This window comes from Triticum aestivum, chromosome 1A (assembly GCF_018294505.1).
Source record: "Triticum aestivum cultivar Chinese Spring chromosome 1A, IWGSC CS RefSeq v2.1, whole genome shotgun sequence".
Taxonomy (NCBI): Eukaryota; Viridiplantae; Streptophyta; class Magnoliopsida; order Poales; family Poaceae; genus Triticum; species Triticum aestivum.
In genome coordinates, this window is record NC_057794.1 from 117,240,420 (window position 1) to 117,249,876 (window position 9,457).

A 9,457-nucleotide genomic window follows, 5' to 3' on the forward strand; every position below is an offset into this window, starting at 1 on the left:
AATATCTTTCATATATTTAGCATAAGGATTGGTTTTGAGCATATCAGTTAATCGTATACGCAAAAAGATAGGTCTAATCATTTCAGCAAAGCGCTCAAAATCCTCATCATCTTTTTTCTTGGATGGTTTGGGAGGAAAAGGCATGGGTTTCTGAAGCCAAGGCTCTCTTTCTTTACCATGTTTCCTAGCAATAAAGTCTTTCTATCATAACGTTGATTCTTTGATTGTGGGTTATCAAGATGAACAGCAGGTTCAATTTCCATATTATTATCATTACTAGGTTGAGCATCATTATGAACATTATCATTAACATTATCACTAGTTTCAGTTTCATTACCAGGTTGTGTTTCAACATCAGAAATAGAAATATCATTTGGATTCTCAGGTGTTTCAGTGATAGGATCACTAGAAGCATGCAAAGTCCTGTCATTTTTCTTTTTCTTCTTTTTAGAAGGACTAGGTGCATCTATATTATTTCTCTGAGAATCTTACTCAATTCTCTTAGGGTGGCCTTCAGGATACAAAGGTTCTCGAGTCATTCTACCAGTTCTAGTAGCCACTCTAACAACATAATCATTATCTTTACTATTCAATTCATTGAGAAAATCATTTTGAGCTTTAAGTACTTGTTCTACTTGAGTGGTAACCATAGAAGCATGTTCACTAATAAGTTTAAGTTCACCTTTGACATTAGCCATATAATCACCCAAGTGTCCAAGCATATTTGAATTATATTTCACTTGTCTACCAAAATAAGCATTAAAGTCTTCTTGCTTAGCCATAAATTTATCAAACTCATCTAAGCATGGGCTAGCAAACTTAGTAAATGGGATTACAGCTTTATCATATCTATAGAGAGAATTTACCTTTACTACATGTGTCGGGTTATCAAGACCATGAGTTTCTTCAATAGGAGAAGGATTAAGATTATATGTTTCTTCAATAGGCGGTAAATTAAGACCATGTATTTCTTCAATAGGAGGTAAATTCTTAACATCTTCAGCTTTAATACCCTTTTCTTTCATAGATTTCTTTACCTCTTGCATATCTTTAGGACTGAGAAATAGAATACCCCTCTTCTTCGGAGTTGGTTTAGGAATAGGCTCAGGATTTGGCTCCGGAGGTATCCAATTATTTTCATTTGTCAACATATTATTCAATAGAATTTCAGCTTCATCTGGTGTTCTTTCCCTGAAAACAAAACCAGCACAACTATCTAGGTAATCTCTGGAGGCATCAGTTAGTCCATTATAAAAGATATCAAGTGACGACGAGAAAATGGCGGGCGTGAAAACACGCGTCCACGTCATTGATACAGAATGAATAATTTAAATGCGTAGATGCATACAATAAGAATAGGATCAAACATTGCAGGTACTTTATACGTGTTGCCAGAATCTGATGACGGGAAAATGGCGGGCGTGAGAACACGCGTCCACGTCATTGATACAGAGTGAATTTTAAATGCATAAAATAAAAATAGAATCAAACATTGCAGGTACTTTATTTCCAGAATTCTTACATTTACATAAAAATTCTGTTAATTACATCTCCGAAGAGAAAACCCCTGATTAAGAATTCCAACTATCCTATTACATAGAATTGCAACACATGACTACTACAAAATGATAAAGAAAAGTCGCTCCTCCTCGCTGTCATTGACGCCGGTGTGCTCGGGGGAGCATCCTCGATCTTCTTCAAGTTATCATGTGTCTTGCTCATTTATATTTTTACCCTTGTACTATTATGAGTAGTACGTAGAGTACGAGTGCAATGTGTGTTTTTTTGCATCGGACACCTAATTTGTGTAGTCGACTTAACCAACATATGCTAGTATGACCATGCGGCTATCTTAATCAACTTTCAGGTCATTTCATTTTAACGAGTGATAAGTCGACTAGCAGAGTATCCACTTAATACATGCATGCTACATCTTTTATTGATGCATATATGACCATGCATGAGATGATGATTTACTCCATGTTAGCCTATGCGCATGCATGGAAATTTAAGAAAAAAAGGGGGGTTCCAATATCAGAACCATCCAATATGTTATCTTGTTTGATTTGTTTGATGATAGCATCTACTAAAGCGAGCTAGATGCAATATCCTTTATTTTTTTTATGGGTTACATGTATATACTCTAACCATCAGTGGGCAGTATATACGTGTTGCATAGAGTCTGTACGCTCTAGATTTCATATTTTAGATATGTAGGATTATACTTTTAACTTAACCTACACGCATTCATTTCTTTTTATGGGCATGCTATATTTTAGTGCAAAATGAGACAACTAACACTTTTATTATCTCATGTTTACCCGTTAGATTTCACTTAGCATATTCTATATGCATTAGAGTATGCTCATTTCATCATCTATATGACAGATGTATATGCCATTTGTACCTTCCTGTTTGTATTACTACTGATGTGGCATAGCATGTATGTCCGCAGTGTAACCAACAAGAGGCCTCAAATATAATTTAGCAAGCACCCGATTTATACATTTTTATGCACTAGGTATAGAGGTACATGCACAATTTACATTGTCTTATTTTGTGCAACTCAAACAAATGAAGAGTGCATTTTGTAGGCACATATTTATTCTATGATTTTATGTACATGATCATCTAGGGTTTGGGTATGTTTCATATTTGTTTTTCCCCAAGCTTTACCTTTGCATCACTCTCATCTACGATGGAAGGGAAAATATATCCTCCTTAGTTTTGGTTCGCCATGATCGACCAAGGAGTGAAATTTATCCTCTTTGACATAATCGCACTTTGGCTTGTATCACGCTGATCAACCAAGGCAAAAAAAATTACAAGAAGAAATTATATGTTGTATGCTCCTTGATTTGTATCACAATGATCCGCCAAGGAGTATTTTTGTTGTTGTTAAACATATTCGCACTTTGGCCTGTATCATGATGATCAACCAAGGCGAAATGTCAAGATGGGGCTATATGGAGAATGCTCCTTGGTTTGTATCACAATGATCAACCAAGGACAAATTTTCTTCTCTTAAATATAAGTGCTCTTTGGCTCGTATCATGATGATCAGCCAAGACAAAATATCAAGGTGAAGATATATGGAGAATACTCCTTGGCTTGTGTCACAATGACCAACCAAGGGCAAATTTTCCTCTCCTAAACATATTCGCACTTTGGCTTGTATCATGATGATCAGGCAAGGCAAAAATGTCGAGATGAAAATACGTGAGATATGTTCCTTGGTTCGTATCGCGATGATCAACCAAGGACAAATTTTCCTTTCCTGAACATAATTGCACTTTGGCTCGTATCGCGATGATCAGCCAAGGCAAGATGTCAAGATGAGGACACATGGGCATGCTCCTTGGTTTGTATCACAATGATCAACCAAGGAGAAAGATGAACATGATGAGAGATATAGGGAGGAGCAAGAAGATTAGAGGAGAATCATGATGCCCACCTTGTCTACCTTTCTCAGGCTTTTGACCGGACGACGGCCTTGCAGCAGCAGCAGCAGCAGCAGCGTGAGGCCAGAGATCAAGAATATGAGCAGGGAAAGTAGCAGCAGAGCAGCAGCGGCCGGCCAGGGAAAAAGAGAGCAGCAGTGTGCGGCAGTGTAGCGGAGCGATCAGGAAAAAAAGAGCAGCAGTGTGCGGCAGCGCAGCGGAGCGATCAGGGAAAAGAGAGCGCCAAGAGCAGGCCCTTTGGAGGTATTTATAGGAGGGAGCAACGGAGGAAATCAACGGAGGGACGTTCCCACGTTCTCTAGTTCATGGGTGAGATCGTGTGAGCGTGGGGCTGCCTCCTTCTTTGTTTATTTGTTTAATCACTAATTTCTCCAACTGTGTGGTTTGGCTGGCAAGTTACGTACGTGGTTAGCTCATGTGGGCTAAACCCCTTCTTTTACTAATTAACCTATGGGCCTTGGCGTCATCCAACATATTTTAATGGGCTAGGCTTAATCAACTATTAATGTGACATTGAGGATTATTTTCTTAGTGTGACATGCCGTATATAAATACATGGAAAATGTATTTTTTATGTGGCGTTATATCCCTCATACCCATATTTCATTAGGAATGACGTGCGTCTCTTTTCCTATGTCGCCGAGATATTTTATTAGCGGCGATGAAATAATGCCCATGTATATTGCATGGTTTAATATTTGGGAAATAAGCGTCGCCCACGATGATTTTATGTTGACATTTCACGCGGTCTAATATGTGAAGATATTAGCGCCGTCTATAATCTTGCGTCTCATGGTTATTATTTCATCGAGAATAAAACCTTTTATGGAGATTTTATTCATTTTACCAACTTTGTGAATACCTGATATTTTCATATTCTAAGCCAATGTAAGTGCTCAACAATTATATATTGATATTTGGCTCATTCCTTTATTTCCGCGCCTGCTATTTTCTAGTAAGCGGTCAAAGTTAAACAAAGTCATTTGCTCTTCCCGTTGGGTGATTCATCATTTTTGCCACTCGGATTAATTTATATTTTTATAATAGCTATTGCACCATACTTTACTTTGGCGAAATTCTGTGTCAACAGATGCTCCTCGAGTTTTGGAAGGGAATATTTCTCTGATTCACTTTCAGAACTCGAAAATATATGTAGACGAAAATATATGTAGACATATTCCGTTTCATATATATATCGCGAACGTTTTTCTTAGTGTGGGAGACACACTTATTTTGTTAAAATATCCAGCTAGATATTTATCTAGCCCTGCCTTTTGAAAGTTTGTTAGTCCCTTCGTTGGATAAGGACTCAATCTTCAAAATTTGTTACAAGACGCTGGTCTTCCGCCATGTAGTTGTAGTTGCGTCCGGCCGTAGCGCATACCTTTCCTTATATATATCTTCTTCCTATCGTCTGGCAAGGGGACTCTATTTACCTCACGCATAACCCAAAGTCCAGATTTTTCTTATGATTGACCTGCTATTCTTTGGACTACTGGGTACGCAATGATGTGCACTCATTAATTGTCTTTTTCTCATCATTCTTTCGGATGATTCTCATCTCTAACTCCCTTCCTTTCTTTGTATGAAAAAGATTAGCATCTGCCGCTGAAGCACAGATCTTACGTTGGTAAGTTTGTACTTAGTTCATTCAGATAGACATCTACGTGCATGATTTACGTCTTCTGATTGCCCCTTAATTTTTGTTCCTTCAATATTGCAGGAAGGTTTAGGTACAATCTGGCAAAACAACTATATTTTAGTTTCGGACGTATACCTGCTCTCTCTTTAGGTACTATACCTACTGTCTTTTTTTTTCTTTTTATACACATACCAGCATCAGAGATTGGATGAATAATTTATAGATGAACCCATGCACGTAACCTCCTTTAGGCCATGAACGCCTGTGCATCTTGTCCCGTATATATGCGGAAATTTGGTCTCGCAATGACGTGCCGGCAAGTTATATACGAACTTGGTCCGACGTACAATTTTAGAGATCAATATTTTTTTATACTTAAAATTCTCGTTTTAAAGATCAAATGTATACCTTTCTCACAATTGGCGTGCCGGCAAGTTGATATGAACTTGGCCCGACATACAAATTGTGAGATATGTCATACAATCAACGAAACTCCCCTTTATTCATGCGGCAATTATCAACTCTTTCCAAGTTTATATAAGATGCTCGTTTAAAGATCACACATATATCTTTTTCATAGTTGGCGTGCCGGCAAGTTTATATGAACTTGGCCCGACGTACAAACTGTGAGATCAATGTTTTATTTATTTATTTATTTAAAAGATGGTCGTTTAAAGATGCAAACTTATATCTTCTTCACAGTTGGCGTGCCGGCAAGTTTATATGAACTTGGTCCGACGTACAAACTGTAGAGCTCATTTTTAAGCTACACACATATATCTTTCTCGCAATTGACGTGCCGGCAAGTTTATACGAACTTGGTCCGACGTACAAACTGCGAGATCAATGAAGCCCCCCTTTATTTGATGCAAGAATTATCAACTCTTGCAAAGTTTTGCATATATAAACTTTTTTTTCAAAGTTTTGCATCTATCAACCCTTTCAAAGTTGACATTCCAGAAATCCTAGATTGGGCTTTTTGCATGTATCTCTTTTTTTGGAGGATAATTCATTTTGCTGATATTTGGCCTTTGCATAATTTTTTAGCACTAACAATCATCATCCTTTTTTTGTAGAGTGCAAATCCTTTCTTCTTCATCAAGGGCTGGCTTCGCTCGGGCTATCGCCTCCGTGGTAAAATTTCCATTCATTTACCATGGTTCATTTATTTTGTTGTTTTGAACACAACTTGTACCTGTACCGACACACGTATATTCTTTTGTATAGAGATGGCACAGAAATCGCCCACGGTTCCCTCACATCGACTATCCCTTGTCGAGCTAGCCAAGCAACAGAAACTATATGAACCTAGCTCCGATGACCAAGACTGCCCCATAGTTAAAGCTATAAGTATACCAAAGGGTGAACTCGACAACGGTCCTCGTGGTTGGCGAGCGAGACAGTCCAAACTAGCTTATTCATATTACCCATCGGCGGCTTCACCGTGAACTGATACAGCTTTATGTCTGGGTACTAGGATGGTATCCAAAGGTCTGACTTGGGAACGTCATGATATTGAGTATATGCCACGTCCTTCAGGCTATAATGAATGGGGGGCAAACATTTTACGAAATCATTCTTTTTCCCTAAAAGGGCTTGGTGAAGGTTCAGATTACCTTTGTGGAGCTATTTACTGCTCTTTGGGTGATTATTCTATTTCACCTGCCTTGCTAAGATCTCTATTAGAAAAATGGAATCCAAAAACCAACACGTTCCTCTTCTCATGTGGTGAACGTACTATTACACTCCTTGATATGTATCAAATGGCTGGTCTTCCTCTAGATGGAGACTTATATGAAGAATTTATCCCACCAGAACATGCACTAGACCCCTCCCTTTGCCAATTCCCTGACTTCTTACCGGACCTATTATCCGCACATGATTAGCTTGCCAAGAACAATGGCGGCCACGTGACTTCCCAGGTCTGGTGTGACTATTTTCACAACCGGCGAGACCATTCCGTTCCTTTCGCGTCTCTTCGTGAGGTCCGCTTGTATGTCGCAGCGTACATTGCTGTTTGGTTGTGCTACTTTGTTGTCATTGGCGGGGGAGCCTACATTCGCGCTGGCATCCTTGTGATGGCGTCCTGGATCGCTCTAGGGCGTCGAATTTCATTAGCTCCACCAGCACTTTGTTCTATCTATTTTTTGCTTCGTCGCATCAGCACCCATCCTGTAGGACCCTGCTACCGGATTAGGGATGGCCCGTCCATTTCATTATCGGCTGGATGGGGGTTTATCTGAAGAATGTATTTGGTAAACGAGCAAAAGTGAGCAAATTTCCAACTCCTAAGCTTTGTCCAGGGAAATTATCTATGGTGGGGACTATGTTTAGGATTCCACACGATTTTAGCCCTGAAAAGGCGCACGATTTCTTCGAGAAACACAAGAGTATTGTGTGGTACCCCTCAAATTTCTCTGACTTGGCCATCACTCGTTGGCTGCAAAAAGCATTCACCATTTCCATCCGTCGAGGGATGCTACCGTGGAGAAGGTCCGATTATGATGACGACTTGTGCATTGTTGAGCCGTATCATCCCGACCGGGTGGCTCGACAATTCAAATTGGATCAGCAAGTACCATATACTCCATTGCGCAGTTTATATATAATAGATGACATTAGTGTTGCTTATGCACACTGGTGGCATTTATTGCGCTCGAATCCGAAACAGCCTCACTATATTCCCAACAAAGATTTTGTGGGCAATTCCTCAGTGGCATGGACAAACTGGTGGACCATTTTCATCCAACCTTTCACCAGCGTTCTAGGCCAGCTTCGTCAAGGTAACATGCACGGGCGAGATTCCTATGAAGAAAGGCTTGCCAAATATGTGAATAATGGGAAGAAACATATTTTTTCTCGCAATATTTTGGAAGGGGATCTTGTCATAGTAAAGAGGGTGTCTGCTGAACGGCAAGAGGAATATCTTGCAGCTATTGAGGCGAGAGAAATGCCAGCAGTGAATCATTGGAGGGACATCTTAAGAGGTTACCACTTGGATAACAATGCCCCGCCACCTTTGTTGCAACACGTAATATATATATGTATACCTTTTTTTTACTATTATGCACCAACACCACTATTTACTAACTGATATTATTTTTGCTATTTTTTAGAAGCGGAAAAATAATCCAAATGATGTTGCTGCAAGTTCCTCTTCCAATCCCCGGCCACTTATAAACGTGACAGTATCAGGCACACGTTTAAATGCAAGGAAGGAGGGTACTGACATTTTGGTTGATAGGAACTCAGAGGAACCTAGTCCAAATACAACAATCTCTTCCGGTGGGGAGGAAAGACCTACTGTAAAAAGGAAGATTGAAATTTCTCTTGGAGAAAGCCCATGTAATCTTGACGAGTTGGTTGATTTTATGCATGAACTTGGTGATACAGGGACTGATGATAATGTCATAGGTTCTGATCTATCGTTTGAGGATTTTGATATATCAGAACCCTCTCTTAATCTTCCAACCCCCCTACATATCTATACTCAGGCGTGGCCTCGCAGGCTGATATTTCAAACATTTCGCCTATCTCTACGCACGGTAGCTTTATTCGTCCTTTGTATCTTTTTCTATTTATTAACTTCATTGCAATATCATTTATCTTGCCCCTCCTTCTTATCGCCAGGTGATACGGAAGGAGCTTCTAATCTCGTCAGTGGCGAGGGAATAATGACACAGATTTCAGCGCCATCCATGGATATTTCCGCTATTACCAAGCCAGTTCTGGATGCTATCGATTTGTTGCTGCAGAATGCTTTTGAAGCTTTAGATGCCCCTACATTAACAGATTCTCAGCGCCATGAGATTTTCCAAGCAGTTCGGTCGATGCTCCCGGTTGGTGATATTGTTCCTCAAATTGCCCCTGTCCGTGCGGCTTGGGAAAAATTTGTCTCGATCTCAGATACAGTGCAAGAAGCCCGCAGAACCATTGAGGGTCAGTCAAAGCAAAAGTCTGAATTTGTTACTGCAGCAGAGAGGAGGGCTGAATCCATTGAAGCGTCTCTGAAAACTTCAGCGGAAGAGATGTCATCCATGCTGGATAAACAAGCTGAGAAGAAGGAACGTGTGGAGGCCCTCTCCGCTCAACTACAAGAAGCTACCGTTGAGTTGTGTACAGCTGAAGAAAGGGTCAAGCAACTGGAGTCAGACCGTTCCGCCAAGCAAGCTGAAGCCAAGAAATTGCATGAAGATTTGCTTGAAGCTAATGTGAAGCTTCCTAGGAATTGGAGGCTCTTAAAGGGAAGACATCGACGCTGGAGGACGAAGCCAAGTCTATTATTAGAAGTCTGAAGGGGTGGCGCTCCATGTCCAATTGAGTTTCTTTGTTCTTAATAAATCAGACATGTTGT

At 40.0% G+C, this 9,457-nt stretch overlaps 1 long non-coding RNA gene across 1 annotated transcript; it reads left to right on the forward strand.

The window, feature by feature from the left end:
* The first annotated feature begins 4,959 nt into the window (after positions 1 to 4,959).
* LOC123105680 (uncharacterized) lies at positions 4,960 to 8,913 on the forward strand. Its single transcript, XR_006450983.1, has 4 exons — positions 4,960 to 5,091; positions 5,185 to 5,253; positions 6,180 to 6,237; positions 8,734 to 8,913. It is a non-coding gene; the product is annotated as an uncharacterized lncRNA (long non-coding RNA).
* Positions 8,914 to 9,457: the final 544 nt, after the last annotated feature.